Source organism: Eurosta solidaginis, chromosome 1 (genome assembly GCF_040869045.1).
Source record: "Eurosta solidaginis isolate ZX-2024a chromosome 1, ASM4086904v1, whole genome shotgun sequence".
NCBI lineage: Eukaryota > Metazoa > Arthropoda > Insecta > Diptera > Tephritidae > Eurosta > Eurosta solidaginis.
Genome location: NC_090319.1, coordinates 86,910,587 through 86,933,189, shown reverse-complemented (window position 1 = coordinate 86,933,189; position 22,603 = coordinate 86,910,587). Strand labels below are relative to the sequence as shown.

General features: G+C 37.3%; 1 long non-coding RNA gene across 1 annotated transcript; it reads right to left on the bottom strand.

Moving 5' to 3' along the window:
• Window positions 1-20,625: 20,625 nt before the first annotated feature.
• LOC137234293 (uncharacterized) lies at window positions 20,626-22,228 on the bottom strand. The gene is made up of 3 exons (XR_010947801.1): window positions 22,088-22,228; window positions 21,694-21,918; window positions 20,626-21,639 (listed from the first exon to the last, which is right to left on the bottom strand). It is a non-coding gene; the product is annotated as an uncharacterized lncRNA (long non-coding RNA).
• Window positions 22,229-22,603: the final 375 nt, after the last annotated feature.

Genomic DNA, 22,603 nt, shown 5'->3' with positions numbered 1-22,603 from the left:
GTAGTATAGGATTTTCTGTTTTTAAACAAAACGTATATGCCATATTTTTTTTTTTTTTTTCCAAAATCAAACCTCCTTTGCATTTGCTTCCAAAGCTCAATATAAACATTTATTTTTCTTAATCATGAATCCTTGTACATCTGTAACTTTACATTACTCCCCCTGATGTTTGTACCACACGGCAGACGAATCTTTCTTCATTGTACTACTTTTAGTATTTGGGCTATAAATAGCATAACTTCACCTCTGTAACAAATTTATTTTTATTTTATCTTATTCTCCAAACCAAACTCGACAAAGGTTGGCGGAAAATCGTTCCAAAATAATTTGGTTATAAGCCGTTAGTATAGGATTTTCTGTTTTTAAACAAAACGTATATGCCATATTTTTTTTTTTCAAAATCAAACCTTTGCATTTGCTTCCAAAGCACAATATAAACATTTATTTTTCTTAATCATGAATCCTTGTACATCTGTAACTTTACATTACTCCCCCTGATGTTTGTACCACACGGCAGACGAATCTTTCTTCATTGTACTACTTTTCGTATGTGGGCTATAAATAGCATAACTTCACTTCTGTATTTGGCATTGAATTTATTGCAGTTATATACCACAAACGCCTCTTAGTCACAGGCAGTGAAAAATATAGCCCCAAATCCCCCTCTTAAAAGCTGACTTTAATGAACGTCTTTATCCCCCTTTCAAATAAATGCTAACAACCAATTAAGAGCTGAAAGTAAAACAATACTGCCAAACTAAATCTAGTAATTGACTAATTTAAGATGTGCTGTTTGAGTATGAGCATCAAAATTATGTTGTCCTTCGTATGTATAATGAAATTAATATTAATAGTTGACAGTTTTGATTTGAAATTTCGTGGTAAACTCATACTCGTATCGCTGTTATGAGAAATTTCATCAGATATTTTGTTAGACATCGCAGCAAGTAGCTTCATCGTGCCACTCAAAACATTTATATGAGTTTTTAAAAAAGCATATAGAGAGTTAATCTTTTCATTATGAAAAACATGGGTTTTAATATCCTTAAAATATTCCTCACTCAAAGCTGAGCTGGCTGTTTTAATGGATCAGATATCTACAATTTTATCCTTATAGGACAATGTCGGAACAATAGCAGTCCAAAGTAAAAAATAGTTGCAAAGTTTTAAAAGTCCTTCAGCGAAGTCTTTATTTACATACTCATTCGGGTTTGCACCGGCATTATTTGTATAGGCTTTGAGTTTAATATTTTCTAAATATCTTTTAATAGGTCTACTTAATTTATGCTTTTGTGTCCTATTTGAGTTTTACTTGAGTTTACTTCAAGGTCTTCCTCTACGATACACATATCAGCAAACAAATGGTCTTTCGGAAACTCAGGTAAATTTTCTGACTCACCTTTCATTAAATCTAACAATAGAAATTGATATCGCGAACATCTTTCATCATTGTCTTGATAATCAGAATAACCCACAGTAAGAACAGCCGTAAGTATATTTTTGAATTCATCCGAAGAAGTTGAATTGCGTAGTATGTTAAGGCACCGCATGTAAAACGATTGTTTTTATTAAAACAAAGCCAAATTGAAACAAATTTGAATAAATGGGCAAACATCAATCCGCAGAATAGTTGTATTCCCAATTGATGTGCCTTCAACTACGTTACTATAACACTCATCTATATACTGAAACAAGTTACATAATGCCGGCGCTGCTGCGTTGAGAACAGCCAAAGAAAAGTCCGTGACAACCTGTTTCGGTGCGGGGATTTCACGTCTTAATCATTCTCGCAGCCAGTAAGACAATGTATTAGAATCATGTTTCTCGGATACTAATTGTAGAAGTGGAAGCGACGATTTTTCATACCTAGCCAAAACCTGATAAATCAAAATAACGCGTTTGGGGTTATCATATGCTGTTAAACTTCGAATCAAACTCCCCGCTGCATCGATGCAAATGGTTCCAATTGCATCCTTTTGCATAAATAATTTGTAAAGTAAAATTTCCTCTGGCAACCAGTACATAACGTACATTTTGTTGAGTGCGATATCGTGTATAGATTCTGAGTATTTCGGATCGCTTTTCAAATTTTCCACAGCTAACAGGATGAGGGAATGATTTGAGGTCGATATCCTTTCTTTTTTCAGTGTACTTTGCATTCCTCAGGGCACTTTCCGTTTGTAAATTGGCTGGCTCATTATCTCCAAACTCCATTTGCTCATCCGCTTTTTGTCGTTGCCACATATATGTCGACTTCCGATTAATTTCGTTGACAACCTCTGTTCTTTTATCTCCACGAATCTGCCTCTTTTTATAATGTTTAATATGCTTGGTATCGTAGACAGATGAAAGTCTATTCTGTCATCACCTGCATCTTCTAAACTATATATACATATGTTCTTCGTTATGACATTCAAACACCATTGATAGATAAAAATATGTCACTATCTCTCGATATATTTGGTGTTTTAAAAGAGAATGGACAGGAAAGCTTCAAATGTTGCCAAATATAGGTATAAATTTAACTGTCCATCCTGGCTCAAAAATTTCGTACTCTTGATTATCTCCAAATCGTTTACTTTTTAGAACTTTTTCCATTCACATGCTTATAAATGAATGGTTCTTTTAATTGGAGGTAAGTTCTGAGGAACATTCTGCATTGACCAATTCGGGTCGTTACTAATTCAAACGATTTAACGCATTATAACTTATTTTTGCTGCTTAAAACATAATACATTATATGCTATATCGAAAAATATAGCACTGTTAGGTTAAGTTACCTTCGATGTAATCCCTCGTCGTGTAGGGCGCTTCCTCCATATACATAGTTGCCATTTTAGTAGTACTTACAATTATCAGGGTGGCGGTCTTATCCGCCAGACGTTCATGACGTTGCCAACTGCACGCGCCTGTCAAATGCAACTTAAGCCCCACGTACATAGACTACATTATAATATTTTCATAAGGGCTTATTTTTTCCTTATAGCCCCAAATCCTGCCCCTTGCATAACTTCACTAACTACTTTTGCCTTTTCAATTAAAAGCTAACTATAGTGAACGTTTTTATCATACTTTCAAATAATAATTGACTAACAATTAAGATCAGAAAGAAAAAAATAATACTGCCAACCCAAATCTAGTTATTGAGGTTGCCATCTGAAATTAAGTTAAAAATGTGCTGTTTTTGCCGCTCCACGGTTAGAAACTCGTAGTGTTATACTTTAGGCTATTCCATATTGGTCTTAAGGAAGATCAAGAAGATGCCATTTATTTATTTTGTCAAAATTATTATCTTTCTTTACTAGTCACAGGGTCGAATTTATACCAAGGACTAAGGCCCCTTTCATATACTGCCGGTTTTGTGGTGACAGGTTTTAACAATTGTTTGTATGCGGGCATCGCAACATCTCGCGAAGGTTATACAAGAAGAGGGTGTGTTGAACCTCGTTTTTTTCTTTCAACTTTAATTTCATTTACTTTAAAGTAAACGATGCTAATAATACGAAATGTGAAAAAAACTTTATTTTTAATTGCTAACTATGTCAATAATTTTTCCAATATCTTGAATAGAGTTTGTCAGAGTTGCTCTCTGCGGATGAATCTTGTTCCGAAAATTAATATATAAATTTTTTGATCCTACCATCGGCATTAGATCCAAACTTATTAATGTAAATTGGGGAAAATGATGGAGGGGGATTTAAATCGTTCTTACTTCTTTCGCTCACTTCTTACGCTTTCTTCGTCCTCTTGTGCCTTAAGTAGTACTTTGGCAAAACCAAGTACATCTCGTGAGGCAATCAATTTTCTATGGTGGGATCTATGAATAACCTCAGGGTTGACCCATACAATTGCTTATATCTGTGACATTATTTTCATCCACATTTTCTTCAGCACACGTCGTTGCAACATTTTTTCTCAAGTATGTTCCCCGTAACTTTTCAGGGTACTCAACGTCGCATTCATCTGAAAACTGTCGCATCAACTTGCAGACGTTATTTAAACCTTCCATCAGTAAAACACGGTAGGGTGCAATAAAATCAAAGTTATATACTTCCATTTTTCGAGTTTTAGAAGAAAAGGGAGCAAGCGCTTCCCAATTTTCCCGTTATTATAAATCTTGAGTACTTTACGGCTAAGTTTTTCTCCATTGCTGACAGTTTCTCAGAAACTTCTGGATTCTCGGCTTCTCATTTATTCTCTCCATTGAATTCAGGTCAAGGATGAGCGCCATCTTGATTTCCCCTGCTCTACTTCGGTGAAGAGTCTGAATCGATGTTAATGTAAAATGGAGAAGACTTAGCCTGGCCTGATAAGTGTATTGATCTTGCAGAGTTTCGTGAGAACTTCTAGAAAGTTTTTTGATATCGCTGATTGTGGTTGATAGTTCAACTTGTTGCCGATATTTCTCACATTGCTCTTTGCGTGGGACCCTGTTAATAATTCGGCTGCTTTTCATTGTGTAAGGAAACAAGTATTTATCGATAATATTTTGATTTTCTTCGTCTTTAGTTATTTTCCTCCCAATGAAGTTTTAGCAGCTCACCTTCCGCTCTATAATATAATATAGGAGGGAGTCCTATGCACTCCAATTAATTGATCAAAACCTGAGATTTTTGTCACAGCCTTCACCATAGTTTTATAGGGTGGCGGACTATAAATTGGTTTGTTTTTTTTTTTTTGACTGGATCCATATATATTATTCTAGCTAGCAGTCGTCCAAGTGTCTACAAGCGGTTACGAATCATTTCCTCCTGCTGTTGTTTATAATAATTCTCGCAGGAACATTTTCCGAATTTGATCAATAGCTCACCATTCCTTACCAGCCGGAGATCTTCCTTTAATAGTAATGATGTTTAAAAGTCGCTGGTAAGCATTTTCATGCAAGGTGCGCACGCTGATGATATCGTCTCTTAAATCCTCTATGGTGACGATGGTTGTAGGCTCCGATGAAACGTAGCTAAAGAGATGTGTCTCCGGTGGATGATGTTTTGAAAAAGAGAAGGAAATAGTAATTAGAAGTTGCTTTATATTAACACTAGAAATAAATTATAGTTTTACATTTTGAAAAATTAACCTTATAAACACGCCTACCTGAATAGCCCAATTACTTTTCAGAACATTTCACATTAAAGAAATTTACACTTACCCAAGTTGGTAGTTGGCACTGCGTTCTTTGAAGACATTGCTTCATGCCTGAAATGGAGGAAACAGACGAAGTTCTTCTTCCTGAAGCTTTCAATTTTTAAATTCTCCATCCGTTTGTAGCACAAAGCAGGATCAGACGGAAATGAAAAACATGTTAAACGCGAGTCCGACCGAGCATTGCTGCAGCAACCGGGCGCGCAACACTTACGTAGTGGAGGCATTTTTTTTTGTTGTTTTTTTTTAGAATTTTATTTAAGTAATAAAATCTATATAGTCCTTTTTTTAATTTAAAACAATTTCGTTAGTAAAATAATTTTTTTTGCTCACAAATATAAAACAATTTTCAACTTTATTCGAAATCTTATCAATATTATATGTTCCCTGCAATTTTATCAATTTTCTCGAAATTTCCCTAGAAGATTATGAGGGAGGAACAGTTACACTTTTCCAATAATTATAATTTATTGTTGGAAACAAAATTATATAAACATTTATATAGAATTGTATAGATTAGCACTTATGCAATAGTATATATGTATCTACATAATTCGTACACTAATTTGTGGGAAGCAGGGGTAAAAAGTTTTAAAACCCATTATAAAAAGATCGCGTCCGATCACAAATACACATTTGAAGAGTTTACGACTATCTTATGCCGAATTGAGGCATGCCTCAACTACAGGCCACTTTCTCGTGGGCGGGCATCTGTTCTCCACCCGAGATCGACTGTAATGAGAATACTGCCTCAATAGTTAATAGATGGCAGAAAATGAATGCCCTGCACCAGACATTTTGCAAAAGATGGAAATCGGAATATCTCACCGAGATCCAGAAACGATATAAGTGGAAACATCCACAATCAAACTTAAAACCCGGGGACCTAGTCGTCATAAAGGAGGACAACCTCCAACCCAACGAGTGGAGAATGGGGAGAATCGTCAACATGCACTTAGGCTCTGATAACCGTGTACGTGTTGGCGTCAATAACATCAAGGGACAAATTACCAGACCAATTGCGAAATTGGTACTACTTCCGTTCAAATACAAGGAAGATAAAATTTAATAGTCCAAATTCTTCTATCCCTTCCTTCGTATATATGTATATCAACAATTCCTCACCTCACCTAAAATCGTCCATCAGCAAAGCACGACGCGTGCTTGTGCGCTGGTCGACTGTACAATGGAAGCCTTTCTCATGTTATGTAACATCGTCAATAAACAAATAAAAAAAAAAAAGTTTTAGGTCCTTTTACTTCTCGGGAGCTATTTTTCCTTTGGGTTTCATTTTCCACCATAATATATGCCATAGACTATAGTTATGTCTTATACATCCAACTGGGTTTTCGAGAGCAGCAGTAGCATAAAAGGTCTACTCACCTAATGATCTACGCTGACGTCATGGTTTTCGGGATTAAATTCCCAGTGAACTATGTTGATGTCTGCAAAAAGCTCGTAAATCATTTTACTCTATCTTACTTGAATGACAATATTTAGTAGAACCCACTTAAATTCATTGTTTTATTGATTTTTGCACAATTTTATTCACTTTATTCATTATATAATTCCGGTTTATTTTTTAATAATAATGCCAAGGTTGGGTTTTTTATTTATCCGTTCGCATTCAGTGCTCTATTCTCAATCAATCTTATTTTCTTTTTTTTTTTTCGTGTCTACCTCATTGCCATATTTTCACATTTTCTTTAAACATCTTATAATAAGCTACCGATGTTTTCCTACAGAGGGCTGCGTCAGCTAAGCAAGAATCAAAGCGAGCACCTGATTGGCTGATCGCCAGATTCTTGCCTAAAAGACAACGCTGCCATACTTATATTTTTCACATTACACCTTCTTCTCGTGCAACCGATCTGACTATTAGATGGCGTTGGCTGCAATCCATCCAGTTACTATTAGGGCTGGCACACAATTATTACTAACGACAAGTGTCAGTACCTTCATTTCTGATGGATTACAGCTTCGGCCAATCTGACACTATAATCGACCACGATTATTAAATCACTTATTTCTATTTGTAGCTATAAGCTAAATTGTTCTTACTTAAAATAAACACAATATACTTGAAATACATGGAGTGTCGCCTAAACGGGAGTTGAGTGGCATTCAGATGCATCGCAGACCACATTCTAATGCGCGATGCTTCTATAATACCATCATAGGGTAACTGGGTTAACTGGCAATTTTCTATGTCTCTTATAACGTATCGGTCATGTGGTAATACCTTATGAATTACGTATGGGCCTCTATATTTTGGTATAAACTTTTTATTAGAACCGGCCGATGTATCTACATTACGTATGACAACAAAGTCACCGACACTGTATGTCTCAGGAGGCTTGGAGCGATTGGAAAAGTATTTTGAGTTATATTCTTGTGACTTTTCTATAGCAGCTAAGGCAGACGCACGGGTAGCCTCAAGGTCACGAGGCGCACTGTAATGGTTTTTATCCTCTAGGTGTTCTGTCAATTCATCGATTATCGCTCCTCTCTGTTCCACACCGAACAGCAACATACTTGGTGCGTAACCAGTGGTGGAGTGTATGGTATTATTAAGACCGTATTCTACTTGACCTAACTTGGCTGACCAGTTGGCATGGTTAATCGGCTCGGAGATTTTACTCAACATGGCCTTGGTTATTCTATTCACCCTTTCTACCTGTCCGTTTGCTTGTGGGGAAGCCGTGGCTACTTTCACGTGACATATGTTGTTTTTTAACAAATACGCGTCGAATTCGAGAGAAGTGAAACAAGAGCCGCGGTCAGATATCAGCCTCTTGGGTCTGCTGTAATAACTGAAGTATTTGTCTAGGGAAGCTATGACTTCTTTCGTACTCGTTGAATTTACTGGATACAAACGAACGAACTTCGTGCATGCATCAACAACCACTAAAATGTATTTGCGCTTCGAGTTAATGGAGGGCAGAGGGTCAAAGTGATCGACATGTATGGTGTCGAATGGTATCGGTATTTTAGCAATGCTATGCATATTTCGCTTGTTCACGCGGGCTGGGGCTGAGTACATGATGCATTTAATGCAATTTCGAACAAAGTTTTCTACTTTATCTTTCATCTTGGGTAGCCAATAGTGTTTCTTTAGTTGATCGCACGTCTTATCGACGCCTAAGTGACCAATTTTCTCATGAACCAGTCGAATAGTGTTATTCTCCATCTCATTCGGGACGTACAACTGTAGCCTCCCCTCCCCCTCTTTCCTAAAGACGAGACCGTCTACTAATTCAAAGTTCGGCACGGGACCTGTCTCTAGCTTTTCTCGTAATTGTTTTATGTTATTGTCGCGGTATTGTGTCGCTTGGATGTGAAAATCTGCTTCGTCGGCATCCGCGGCGAAGACCATTTCGCAGAGTTTTGTTTTGTCCCGCAGGCTTCTTGTCGATAGTAGCGACGACGATTGATTCGGATTCATCGGCAGTTCCGGCTTCAGGGCAGCGGCTAAGCGCATCAACGTGTCCCATGTTAACTCCACCTCTGTGTTGAATTGTATAGTTATAATTTTCAAGCTCTAGAGCCCATCTGGCTATCCGCGGGTTAAGTTGTTTTTTACTTAAAGTCATCGTAAGGGAGTTGCAATCTGTGACTATCTTGAACGGAATTCCTTCAAAATAAACTCCAAACCGGCGTAGAGCGTATATGATGGACAGGGTTTCCAGTTCGAAGCTGTGGTATCTTGCTTCCGCGGGTGAGGTGGCTTTTGAAAAGTACATAATCGGGTGCAAACGACAGTCCGTTTGTTGTTGGAGTATGACCGAACCGAAACCTGCTGAACTTGCATCGCAGTGCAACTCAGTTTGTTTCTTCGGATCGTATATTGCAAGCACTGGGGCGGACGACAGTTTTATTTTAAGTTCCTTAAAGGCTCGTAAACAGTCTTCTGACAGTTCGAATTTAACACCATCTCGTGTCAGTTTTTGTAATGGTCCAGCTATTTTAGCAAAATTCGGAATAAACCTTCTGAAGTATGAGAAGAGGCCTAAGCAGGTCTTAAGTTCTTTACAATTTTTCGGGAGCCTATATTTTTTGATTGCTTCTATGTGCGCATCGCTGGGGCGAATGCCATCCGAACTGACTGAATAGCCTAAATATTCGAGAGTATTAAACCCGAACATACATTTATTTAGCCTAAGTTCTAAATTCGTTTCCTTCATTCTTCTAAGTACTTTGCCGAGGATCTTAACGTGGGTTTGGAATTCTACCGTGGCTACAATTAAATCATCCATATATATCATTATCGATCCATCGTCAACCAAATCTTTGAAAATGTTGTGGACATATCGCTGGAATACAGCGGGGGCGTTTTTTAACCCAAACGACATATGCATATATTCAAATTGACCGTAAGGCGTTACAAAAGATGTATATTTAATGGAATCTGGGGCCATTTTAACATGGAAGAACCCGTTTTTTAGGTCTAGTGTTGACAAAAATTGTTTTTCGCCTAAATAGTCGAGGCAGTCTTCGATCAAGGGGAGCGGGAAATTGTCCCGAACTGTTAATTTATTCAGCGGTCGGTAATCAACACATTTACGAATTTCGCCATTCTTTTTTTTACTAATACAACCGCAGAGGCATATGGTGAATCGCTTGGCCTAATGATACTCTTTTCCAATAATTCATCCGTTATCTTTCTAAGTTCAACTTTTTCATAATGAGAAAGTCGCCTTGGCAACGCATGGAATGGTTTATCCTCAACTAACCTTATTTTCATCTCGTAATCATACGGTTTAGATTCGATATTTCTTGGCCTCAAATAGTTATCTTCTAAGGTCTTTCTCAATACATCAGTACTATTTTCTTCTAATTCTTGATTTATATTAATTTCAAATATGCAGGCGGCCTGTTTATTAAAAATATTCTTACAAAAATTTTGATCAAGTGGGCATAACCCATCGTTGCAAGCCTCATGAGACACTACGTTTATTTCTTCGAGCTCAACATCTACCCGTATACTGCTATTTGGTACAGAGATTTGTAATTCTGAATGCCTCTTTTCACCCTTAAGACTAGGTATATTATTCAAGTTAAGCGCATAGAAATAAGAAGTGTTATCTGGCATATCATTATTTTCTTGTTTTGTATGTTTAATTGTCGCATCACCTAATAAGCATAAGCAAATATGAAATCTTTTTAAAAAATCTCTGCCTAAAATTAGAGGAATCTCCATAGTGTCATCAGGCACCACATTTAAAACAAATTCATCTATTTTATTTTTAAATTTTATTTCGCATTTAATTTTTCCAAAAATCATTAATTTGTTATTTCCCAATCCTCGATATTTTGACTGCTTGGCGACTCCGCTCACATCAAATGGCACGGCGGACTTGCGAACAAAGCTAGTTGGACTGCCAGTATCAAAGAGAGATAAACAATCCATAAATCTTATGCACTTAACTTGTTTTGTTACATAGGCGACACTTACCATATTCATAGATCCTAACATTCGGTAGCAACGTTCTTCATCCCAATCTTCAGTGTCGGTCCCGACTGCAGCAACTGTTTTCTTCAAGTTTAGTACCTTTTTTGAGTTAGTACAACTGCGGTGGTCATGGCCCATCTTCCAGCAACGGAAACAACTTCCACCGGCCTTTTTTCGTATGGACATTTGCTCTGAAAGTGTCCCATTTGGGTGCAATTGAAGCAGCGTATTTCTGCTGCATCAGTTTCATCGTTCTTTGGCGTATTTGATTTTGATGGTTTCGGTTTTTGAACGTTGTCGTATATAGATGGGCGAGATGAGCGACGACGCTCGTATAGGTCAAGCGATTGTTTGAATTCTTTCATCGTCCTTGCGTTTATTAGGATATATATTTCCGGGGACCTGTCTTGGAGGCCATCAACTATAAAGTTGATCAGTTCAAATTCGTCGACATAGTCACAACGAGCAGCGATGTTTTCCATTTCCAACACATATCGGCGAATGCTGCTTTTTTTATCCCATTTATAAGTGGCCAACGCTTTGTATACTTCATGACGGCTCACCACCCGACCAAATTCTCTAACCAAAAGCGATTTTAAATCTTCGTAATTTAGAACGTCTCTATACAGTAAAAGTTTAGCGTCACCGCAAAGAGAATTGCACAAGCAAGTGTACTTAAAAATGCCGTCTGCATTTAGCATCTGCATGACTATCAAAATTGCGAAGAAAGTCGTGCACGCTATATGCTTTATTTTCACCGTCAAATTTTGTGATGGTATGTTCGATGTCTCGAAAAGTTAAACGATTTGGGATTTGTAGCCTACCGTTACCAATGAGGGTGTCGTTTCGTGCGTTTTGGAATTCACGTTTTAAGTCCGCAACGGATTTTTCCAACGTCAGGATTTCTTTTTCCTTTCTTAGGATTTCTATCCTTTTGTTCAGTTCATCTTTTATATGTTGTGGACTGTTAGGCATTTCCCCGTATAATATGCCTGCAGTTTCTTCAGTGAACTCGGTTGTGGTATTGGCCATAGTGGCAGCGGTGGTGATGGCGTCGGTTGTGGCAGTGGCAGCGGTGGTAGTAGCAGTGGCAGCGGTGGTAGTAATGGCGGCGGTTTCAGCGTCGGGAATGGCGATGACAACGGCGGTGGTGATGGCGTCTGTAGTGACAGGGACATCGGTGACAGCGGCATCGGTTACGGCAGCATCAGCAGTGCCGGAAGCACCAGAAATAATAACATCATTGGTAATGTTTTGGTTATCCGCGGCAAATGAATCATTTGTATTAATAACTGAAGGAACGCGTACTGCAATATTGGTGGAAGGGATTTGGCCAATCCCAACCACGTTTTTTAACAATTTCCGCAACTGCGTTGTTGTAGCTGTTTGTGGAAATTCCACCCCAGCATCAGCCAAGATATTGGCCATTTCCTCACGAATGTTCATTTTTCAATTGTTTTTGTGGTACGTAAGTTCTTTTTTCACACCTGAGCTATAATTCCGGTTTATTTTTAATAATAATGCCAAGGTTGGGTTTTTTATTTATCCGTTCGCATTTAGTGCTCTATTCTCAATAAATCTTCTTTTCTTTTTTTTTTTTTCGTGTCTACCTCATTGCCATATTTTCACATTTTCTTTAAACATCTTTCTTATAATAAGCTACCGATGTTTTCCTACAGAGGGCTGCGTCAGCTAAGCAAGAATCAAAGCGAGCACCTGATTGGCTGATCGCCAGATTCTTGCCTAAAAGACAGCGCTGCCATACTTATATTTTTCACATTACACCTTCTGCTCGTGCAACCGATCTGACTGTTAGATGGCGTTGGCTGCAATCCATCCAGTGGTTATTAGGGCTGGCACACAATTATTACTAACGACGAGTGTCAGTACCTTCATTTCTGATGGATTACAATTATTACACCATTTTTCATAAAGATCATTGGATCTTCTTACACACGCGCCGCGGAAACCAATAAATCCTATGAGAGTCATTTCGCTCTGCATATCCATATAGTTAACCATTTTGTGCGACAAGCTTTTAATTGACTTTGCTGAAGTTGCTTAGACAACTTTTAATTAACTATAGGGTACATTATTTACATTTATGTATATTTTAGAAAATATTGAGTGGCATGCCAACTTCACGTGAAATTAGTGTGTGACCCTGAGAAAATTAAGGTAGTTAGACACCAGTTAGGAAAATAATTCCTCCAGATGAAATTGCCGTAAAATTTTTTTTTTTATAGCGCGCCGCCAATTTCATGGAAATGTAACAAAGCGTTATATACCATGATTTTATTTAATTTTCATATAAAAAATAACAATTTGGTTTTAATATTTATTGTTTGTTTTAACTCTTGTTCCTTATGGAGTAAATCACCGTATAAAAGCGAGCTACCAAATCTTAAGGCATATTGCCGTATAATATCCCATATCATCTGATCCTTTTGAATCTCTGCACCATCATTTTATACCATACCCTTTAGACTAAATGTACTTCCGTCTTTGGCAGTTATTTTTTTCAGTATTTTTATATGTACCTACATATATATGTATGTAGAGTCCACTTTGAGTTAAAGAATGTATTTCGAACAAATAAGATTTCCTGTAAAGCGTTTCAGTTACTTTGTTAATGAGGAGCAAAATTATATTCAGCAAATTAAGGCAGTAAAATGTTTTTATGTAAATTATTTTATTAACGAATGAATGAAAACACCACAGTTATTTCAGAAATTCAAGTCTTTATTGTGTATCTTACATACTAAATAACAAAGGAAGGGGGGTAGAATCCTATTCCAAGGGCGAGCGGGCAAACGAGGCTACGTTCCCTGCGCTGGCCTCTCCACCACTACCCGGACCGATTCCGAAAACACGGTGACGGAAGCCGAGCTTCCAAGCGTCAACCGTACCTCTGCGAACGGCCGGACAGCTGCGGAGGGAGGCATCCCGGAATCCCCATTCGCCTGGGGGAGGAAGATATCCCTGGAGCTGACGGGGCTGTCCCGCACCCTCGGCACCCTAAATACGAGCTCCCTTACCCTCCGGGGAACGGGCCTCACCTCCAGAGGATAAACCTCCTTCACCCGAGGACACTCGTAAAAAAGAACGTAGTAGTTCCACAGAACCCGGTCCTGGAATAGGTCATCCCCCACCAAATCAACGGCCGTGGCGTCACGGACGTCCACAAGGACGTGACGTACCACGCGCTGCCATTAGCTGACCTCCAGAAAAAACCTGAATGGCACGGGAAATTGACTCTCCGTGTACTCCCCCAGAAGTTCAGCCAAAAACAATAAAAATTCAGAGTAGACGTTGAAGTGATTGGACGGTTCAATTGTAACTCCTGAATCCGATCTTTCAAAGCATCTATCTCGGCCTCCATTTTATCTTATCGACCACTGAACCCTTCCTGAAACTGTGTTAGTTTCTCTTCCATATGCGATTCTAGTTGTGCAGAGATCTGCGATGATACGTGTGCTGAAACTTGTGTCGACATTTCTGATATACGCGCCTCTTGTGCTTCAATTTTAGATGTTATTTCTGACGACATTTCTGAGATACGTGCCTCCTGTGCCTCCATCTTGGATGTTATCTGTGTCGGCATTTCTGACATATGCGTTTCTTGTGCTTCAATTTTCGATGTTATTCGTGTCTCTTGGGATTCCATCTGTGATGACATTGTCGATGTTTGAGCAGATATTGCAGCCAAAATCATGTTCAAGTCTGTGCTCGTAACTGTCTGCGATGTTTCGTTTTTCTCTTCAATTTTTGTTATTTCCTCGCCATCAAGATGAAAGTCATACTCTTCCACATCAATTCCTTCTGCTTCCATTGCCTCTCGTAGCCGTGCCTGAAGTTCAAGTTTTACGCCGCTTGTATTCAATCCACTGCTCTCCAACTCCTTCTTTAGTTGCTGGATCTTCAATTCACTGAACTTTGCCATGTCCTTGTTGTCCTCTGGAATTTATTCAACAATTCCTCTTCTGACACCAATTGTAACGAATTTGCTGCAAATCCTCTTATTTGCCCTTTTACTAGGTTCGTATCGCTAAACTGTTGAATAAATAACTCCAATATTGAATAATGGAAAAACGGCCTTTATTAAAATACTTCACAATAACACTCAAACTGTGCAACGAATAGCTTGCTTAATAACCACACTAATTGATAGCTCAATGAAACTCTACTATTCAAAATATACTGCTATTGCTCGCTAGATATCGTCTAAATCGAAACTGCTTGACAACTCAAATCAAACTGAATTTCAGCGCCTCTACATCTGTCGCCTTTTATACTCTTTGGTTTCCTCGTTCGCATATTCTAGAATCTACTAGCATTATCCATGGGCTTTCAAACTTCTCAGCTATAACTAAAATTGCACAATTTTATAGTTTTTCTCATTGCATACTTATAGGAGTGTCTCAGATATATGCATGTGTTAGTGCATTGACTCTCCGCTGCTCCTATACGTACATGGTACATATACATATGTAGACGCAGTTATTGTTTCGTTTATGTAGATACATAATGATTGAATTATTGATGTGCATTCACGTCACTGCTTAGCATCGGCTAAGAGACGGCAGCACTCCTTAGTTTTTGCTAATATTCGTAACAGTATGTATTACATTTAAAACATAACATACAAAATGTATGAAACCATTATGCTGTAAAATATGTGAGGCGTCGAATCCGAATATTTGTATGCAATCTAAATGGTGTTCAGAACAAACAAAACTCGATCATGCGTGGGGAAAATGCTGATTCGTGACATTTCATCACAAAATAAAATGTTTCCCTTATTTAATGAATTGTTGTACAAATCCAGAACAGTATAAAGCATTTAGATACTCTGTTTCAACTGCTGAATCAATCGTTTTTTGGCGCCTCACTTTCACTTTTTTTCAATGAAAAGTAAAACGGCGTCATTTTCAATATTTAACTGTTCGCATAACCTTCAATTTTAACTTATTTACGGCGATTCTCTCAAATAAAGAATGCCTGTTCTGGAAGCACGCGGCATTTGTGCCCTCGTATTCACTTCCGCAATGATATTACTTCGAACAAGATTTGCGAAATCATTGATATTTTCCTAGATAGACATTATCCCCAAATACCGTACATAAAAATCTTTAAATTTGAAGTGTCTCCTATCAAATACTTAATAAATAAAATAAAATATTTATTAAATGAAAAATATCAATTCTGCTATAGCACATAAAATTTTGTCCCTCGCCGTTAGTTAAAGGACGGTAGTAATCGAAAATGTACGTGTTTAGGCTGCCAAGAAGGCAGTGTTTAAAAAGGCCGTAGAATAGTCGCACACGATTTCAGTAGGACATGTAGCGCCGCCGTCTTAATATTTCCCGAAGCGAGCAGTCAATAAAATTCTGCGAAAGCATCGAATACAATCGTCACACTCAATTATTTGTTGAAATAACAATTTGATAAAGCAATGTGTAGCATTTAAAGTCTCCCTTAAGGACCGACCGTTGCATCCATTTCGATTTTACCAATTACAAAGAATTAGCTAACATATTTTTTTTTTTATTCTCCAAGCAAACTCGACAAGGGTTGGCGAAAAATCCTTCCAATATAGTTTGGTTGTAAGCCGGTAGACTTGGATTTTCTGTTTTTAAACAAAACGTATATGCCATTTTTTGTTTTCAAAATTAAACCTCCTTTGCATTTGCTTCCAAAGCTCAATATAAACGTTTATTTTTCGTAATCATGAATCCTTGTACATCTGTAACTTTACATTACTCCCCCTGATGTTTGTACCACACGGCAGACGAATCTTTCTTCATTGTACTACTTTTAGAATGTGGGCTATAAATAGCATAACTTCACCTCTGCATTTGCCATTGAATTTATTGCAGTTATATAGCACAAACGCCTCTTAGTCACAGGCAGTGAAAAATATAGCACCAAATCATTCTCTTTGCATTACTTTACTAGCTACATCTACTTAATTTTGAACGAAATCTAAAATTGTCATAATAACATCCTGAGGAAGTTCAGTTATGACATATTCATATTTTGTCACTTCCTGAGTTATATTCTTTCTACTAAATTGCATTTCAGCATGGATGAATAATGCCTTTGGGCAATTTCTATCTATCTATGAGCAATTCGTCCAAAATTGAGGAAGCTTTGCAGAGGTTGAAACAATTTCACTACTGTTTTGATTCGCATATGGATTTACCAATTAATCTTGAAAGTTATTATTTTGTAAATCGATAAGCGAATGATTCTTACAAATATTTTAATCTCAAACTTATATATGTATAATTTGGATCACAAATCGTTAATTAATAAACAAGTTTATGTATAAACAAGTAAGGAAGGCTAAGTTCGGGTGTAACCGAACATTACATACTCAGTTGAGAGCTATGGAGACAAAATAAGGAAAATCACCATGTAGGAAAATGAACCTAGGGTAACCCTGGAATGTGGTTGTATGACATGTGTATCAAATGGAAGGTATTAAAGAGTATTTTAAGAGGGAGTGGGCATTAGGTCTATAGGTGGACGCCTTTTCGAGATATCGCCATTAGGGTGGGCCAGGGTGACTCTAGAATGTGTTTGTACGATATGGGTATCAAATGAAAGGTGGTAATGAGTATTTTAAAAGGGAGTAATCCTTAGTTCTATAGGTGGACGCCTTTTCGAGATATCGCCATTAGGGTGGGCCAGGGGTGACTCTAGAATGTTGTACGATATGGGTATCAAACGAAAGGTGTTACTGAGCATTTTAAGAGGGAGTGGGCATTAGGTCTATAGGTGGACGCCTTTTCGAGATATTGCCATTAGGGTGGGCCAGGGGTGACTCTAGAATGTTTGTACGATATGGGTATCAAACGAAAGGTGTTACTGAGCATTTTAAGAGGGAGTGGACATTAGGTCTATAGGTGGACGCCTTTTCTAGATATCGCCATTAGGGTGGGCCAGGGGTGACTCTAGAATGTTTGTACGATATGGGTATCAAACGAAAGGTGTTACTGAGCATTTTAAGAGGGAGTGGGCATTAGGTCTATAGGTGGACGCCTTTTCGAGATATCGCCATTAGGGTGGGCCAGGGGTGACTCTAGAATGTTTGTACGATATGGGTATCAAACGAAAGGTGTTACTGAGCATTTTAAGAGGGAGTGGGCATTAGGTCTATAGGTGGACGCCTTTTCGAGATATCGCCATTAGGGTTGGCCAGGGGTGACTTTATAATGTGTTTGTACGATATGGGTATCAATGAAAAGTGGTAATGAGTATTTTAAAAGGGATTAATCCTTAGTTCTATAGGTGGACGCCTTTTCGAGATATCGCCATAAAGGTGGACCAAGGGTGACTCTAGAATGTTTGTACGATATGGGTATCAAACGAAAGGTGTTACTGAGCATTTTAAGAGGGAGTGGGCATTAGGTCTATAGGTGGACGCCTTTTCGTGATATCGCCATTATGGTGGGCCAGGGTGACTCTAGAATGTGTTTGTACGATATGGGTATCAAATGAAAGGTGGTAATGAGTATTTTAAAAGGGAGTAATCCTTAGTTCTATAGGTGGACGCCTTTTCGAGATATCGCCATTAGGGTGGGCCAGGGGTGACTCTAGAATGTCTTTGTACGATATGGATATCAAATTAAAGGTATTAATGAGGGTTTTAAAAGCGAGTGGCCCTTAGATGTATATTTGAAGGCATTCTCGCGATATCGACCAAAATGTGGACCAGTTGATCCAGAAAATCATCTGTCGGGTACTGCTAATTTATTTATATATGCAATACCACTAACAGTATTCCTGCCAAGATTCCAAGGGCTGTTGATTTCGCCTTGTAGAACTTTTTCATTTTCTTCTACTTAATATGGTAGGTGTCACACCCATTTTACAAAGCTTTTTCCAAAGTTATATTTTGCGTCAATAAACCAATCCAGTTACCATGTTTCATCCCTTTTTTCGTATTTGGTATAGAATTATGGCATTTTTTTCATTTTTCGTAATTTTCGATATCGATAAAGTGGGCGTGGTTATGGTCGGATTTCGGCCATTTTTTATACCAAGCTAAAGTGAGTTCAGATAAGTACGTGGGCTAAGTTTAGGAAAGATATATCGGTTTTTGCTCAAGTTATTGTGTTAACGGCCGAGCGGAAGGACAGACGGTGGACTGTGTATAAAAACTGGGCGTGGCTTCCACCGATTCCGCCCATTTTCACAGAGAACAGTTACCGTCCTAGAATCTATGCCCCTACCAAATTTGAGAAGGATTGGTAAATTTTTGTTCGACTTATGGCATTAAAAGTACTCTAGACAAACTAAATGAAAATGGGCGGAACCACGCCCATTTTGAAATTTTCTTTTATTTTTGTATTTTGTTGCATCATATCATTACTGGAGTTGAATTTTGACTTAATTTACTTATATACAGTAAAGATATTAAATTTTTTGTTAAAATTTGAATTTTAAAAAAAAATTTTTAAAAAAGTCTGCGTGTTCTTCATCCAATTTTGCTAATTTTTATTTAGCACATATATAGTAATAGTAGTAACGTTCCTGCCAAATTTCATCATGAAATCTTCAACGACTGCCAAATTACAGCTTGCAAAACTTTTAAATTACCTTCTTGTAAAAGTGGGCGGTGCCACGCCCATTGTCCAAAATCTTACTAATTTTATATTCTGCGTCATAACGTTAACCTATACCAAGTTTCATTTCTTTAACCGCCTTTGGCAATGAATTATCGCATTTTTTCGGTTTTTCGAAATTTTCGATATCGAAAAAGTGGGCGTGGTTATAGTCCGATATCGTTCATTTTAAATAGCGATCTGAGATGAGTGCCCAGGAATCTACATACCAAATTTCATCAAGATACCTCAAAATTTACTAAAGTTATCGTGTTAACGGACAGACGGACGGACAGACGGACGGACGGACGTGGCTCAATCAAATTTTTTTTCGATACTGATGATTTTGATATATTTATCTCGATTCCTTTATACCTGTACAACCAACCGTTATCCAATCAAAGTTAATATACTCTGTGAGCTCTGCTCAACTGAGTATAAAAACATACATTAATACATTAATATGAAATTATGGACAGAGCTAACCAATTGATGATGATTATTGTTATCACTGGATGCCAGGGGCGTAGCCAGAAAATTGCCTTGGCGGGATTAAAAAAAAAAAAAAATTTTTCCGTTAAATAAAAAAAAAAAAGTTGTCTTTAGCTTTAACATTAGAATTATTTAGGATATGATATGAAAAAGGTTACATTAAAAACTCAAGCGCATGCGGCGGCTTTTCTTTGCCATTTCATCTAAAACTTCATCAACGGTAACAATTTGATCACGGTGGATGCTTAGTCATGCACAGCCATTCAATCGATTTTCACTTATCGTGTTTCTCAAATAGTTTTTAATCAGCCAAGAGTTGAAAGATCTCTCGTTCGTTGCTGTTGTTACTGGAAGCGTACGCAAGATTTTCAACAACATGTGAACATTAGGAAAAGCCACAGAATCACATTCATGTAATATTAATCATAGATAAATTGATAAAAAAAAACCGAAGACCTCCTTCAGGAATAAGTAGAATTCATGCTGTTTGAGCCTATGCATGAGATCTAACGTATACGAATATAAAATTCAAAATAAAGAAACTGATCGCATAGAAAAAAATTTTTTTTTAAAAAAGTCATATCTACACGGAAAAAACACTAATGTGTTTTTTACATTTGAAAATGTGAAAAACACATTATTTTTTCATTTATCAAATAATTTGAAATGTGTTTTTGATATGAAAAAAAAATGTAATCACCCCTATTCTGCATTTCGACTTGGATTGGAATTTTTTCGATTTGGCAGTTTTCGTATTCTGTGTTCCAATCTCTTTCGATCCAACTTCGAATCGTTCGATTTTGTGTATTCTGCATTTCGATCGTAGTTCCGTGGGATTCAAGGGGTTGTGTAGCGCAACATATAGTTTCTCCAACCCAATTGTCAACCTCACCTTCGAGCGGCGAATCCCGTTTCACTAACAGACGAGGCTCTGGCGACCCCAAGCTCCTCATGGAACTTGGGGGTGGGGAGGGAGGGATGGCCTGAAGGTTCAATGTGGCCATATAAATCGTTCCCGAGATGGTCGGGCCAGCACCTTAATGGTGCTGTGTTACCGGAGCGTATCAGATCTGTATCCGACAAAGGACCATCACATCGATAACACTCCCCAAAGCCTTCGGGGAGTAACCTAATCGCTACAACAACAACAACAACATCGTAGTTCCGTTTTTCTAAGTTGCAAATTAGTTGGCGGAAAAATATTTTTTTTTATTTTTTTATTAATTTATAACCGAGTTTTAACAAAAATGTAAGTAAAACTTGCTAAGAAACGTAAAAGGCTTGATGATGACTGTTTTTTTATATGTTTCCAGGTCAAAAACAACATGTCGATGTCGCACATTGGGGACGAACTTTTCAAAACCACCTACATATCACAAATATTAACCGATTTTTATCATTTTTGTACAGAAATTTTTGTAATAGAATTCTGAAGAGACTTACATCGCCTGATTTTTAAAATCAATTAGAAAATAAAAATAAAAAAATAAAAACAATTTTGCAAAATGTTCTTTAAAAGATTGTTTAAACAAATTAATTTTGCAAAACGTGTGTCAATTAGCAATACCTACTGTCTTTTAAAGTGTATATCATTCTCTTAGGTATTGAGCAAAAATTGTATGTCACGAAAATGATACATAAATACGTATTATAATATAAAGTTCTGCAAAGAATAGGCTATTTTGCAACAAATTGTTTAATAAACAAATTAATTTGAAGAATCAAGCGATGTGAGTCTTCAGAATTCAATTACGATGATTACGAAATACAATGTTTCTGTGTAAACATTGTTGCAATCGGTTGATTTTTCGTACCTGTAAGTGGTTTTGAATGAAATTAGTGCTTAATCCCCAATGTGTGTCGAAGTCCTTGGACGTATTTGCCCCGCAGAAGTATCTTACACATACTTGAAAGCATCCTTATTAAGTCGAAAGTTTTTTTAACCTAAATAAGAAAATAAGTCATTAAAAATTACCACTTTTAAGTTAAATTTCTTACAATTCGGCACTCATCTCAAATGGATTACACAAATCTCGCAATATTTGCCTTTCCATTCTCGCCTGGCAATTTTCGTATGCGTTGCTTTCCAACTCCACAAATAATGCCGCGGCTATTGATTCCATTATAATAGACAGCTATAATTTGTGTCTGTTCGTTGGGTCCAGTTATATGCCAAAGCAAGCTGCCGGAGTAGAGGAAGGTGAAGCGAAAACGTAAACAATCCTTGCGGAAAGAATAAGTAAATCTTTATAAAGTATTTTAGGCCAGTGTAATGAAATTAGCATCCATAAAATTCAGAAAATGTCAACTATATTCATGCAGGAATCCGTTTTAACAAAACTTGGTGGCCGCGGCAGGGAATTGGCCAAAAGAACGACAAAAACACACTTACAATTATGAAAGCACTTCATTCAAAAAAATATAACACTGCGACAATATATTCTATTGCTTTTCTTTGTACAAAATGGCTTGGATAATAAAATATAAACGTTTTTCAGTGTTTTTTTTTACAAATTTTCCTCAATTTATTTGGTTCCAGTGTTCACACATTCCGTACAGACAGCTCATTTCGAAAAATCATTTGCTCTTCCTCTTCTCGTTACGATTCCGTCGTAATGCAGAATACCCAACTTCGACTTAAACAGAGCGTAGAACGGGAACGTAATCGAAATGCAGAATAGGGGTGAATATTACATTATAATAATGTGTTTTCCACATGGAAAATAACTTCAAATTTGCATTATATTTCAAAATAGGAAATGTGTACTTCGAAAAAATGCTGTAAATTTAACATTATTTAAATGTGGATATTAAAATCAAAGCACGAGAATTAGTATCGTTTAGTTCGGCAAACAAAAAACCGTAATCAATGTTTATATGTATGTTTATATGTAGCTTGTCGCCGGGA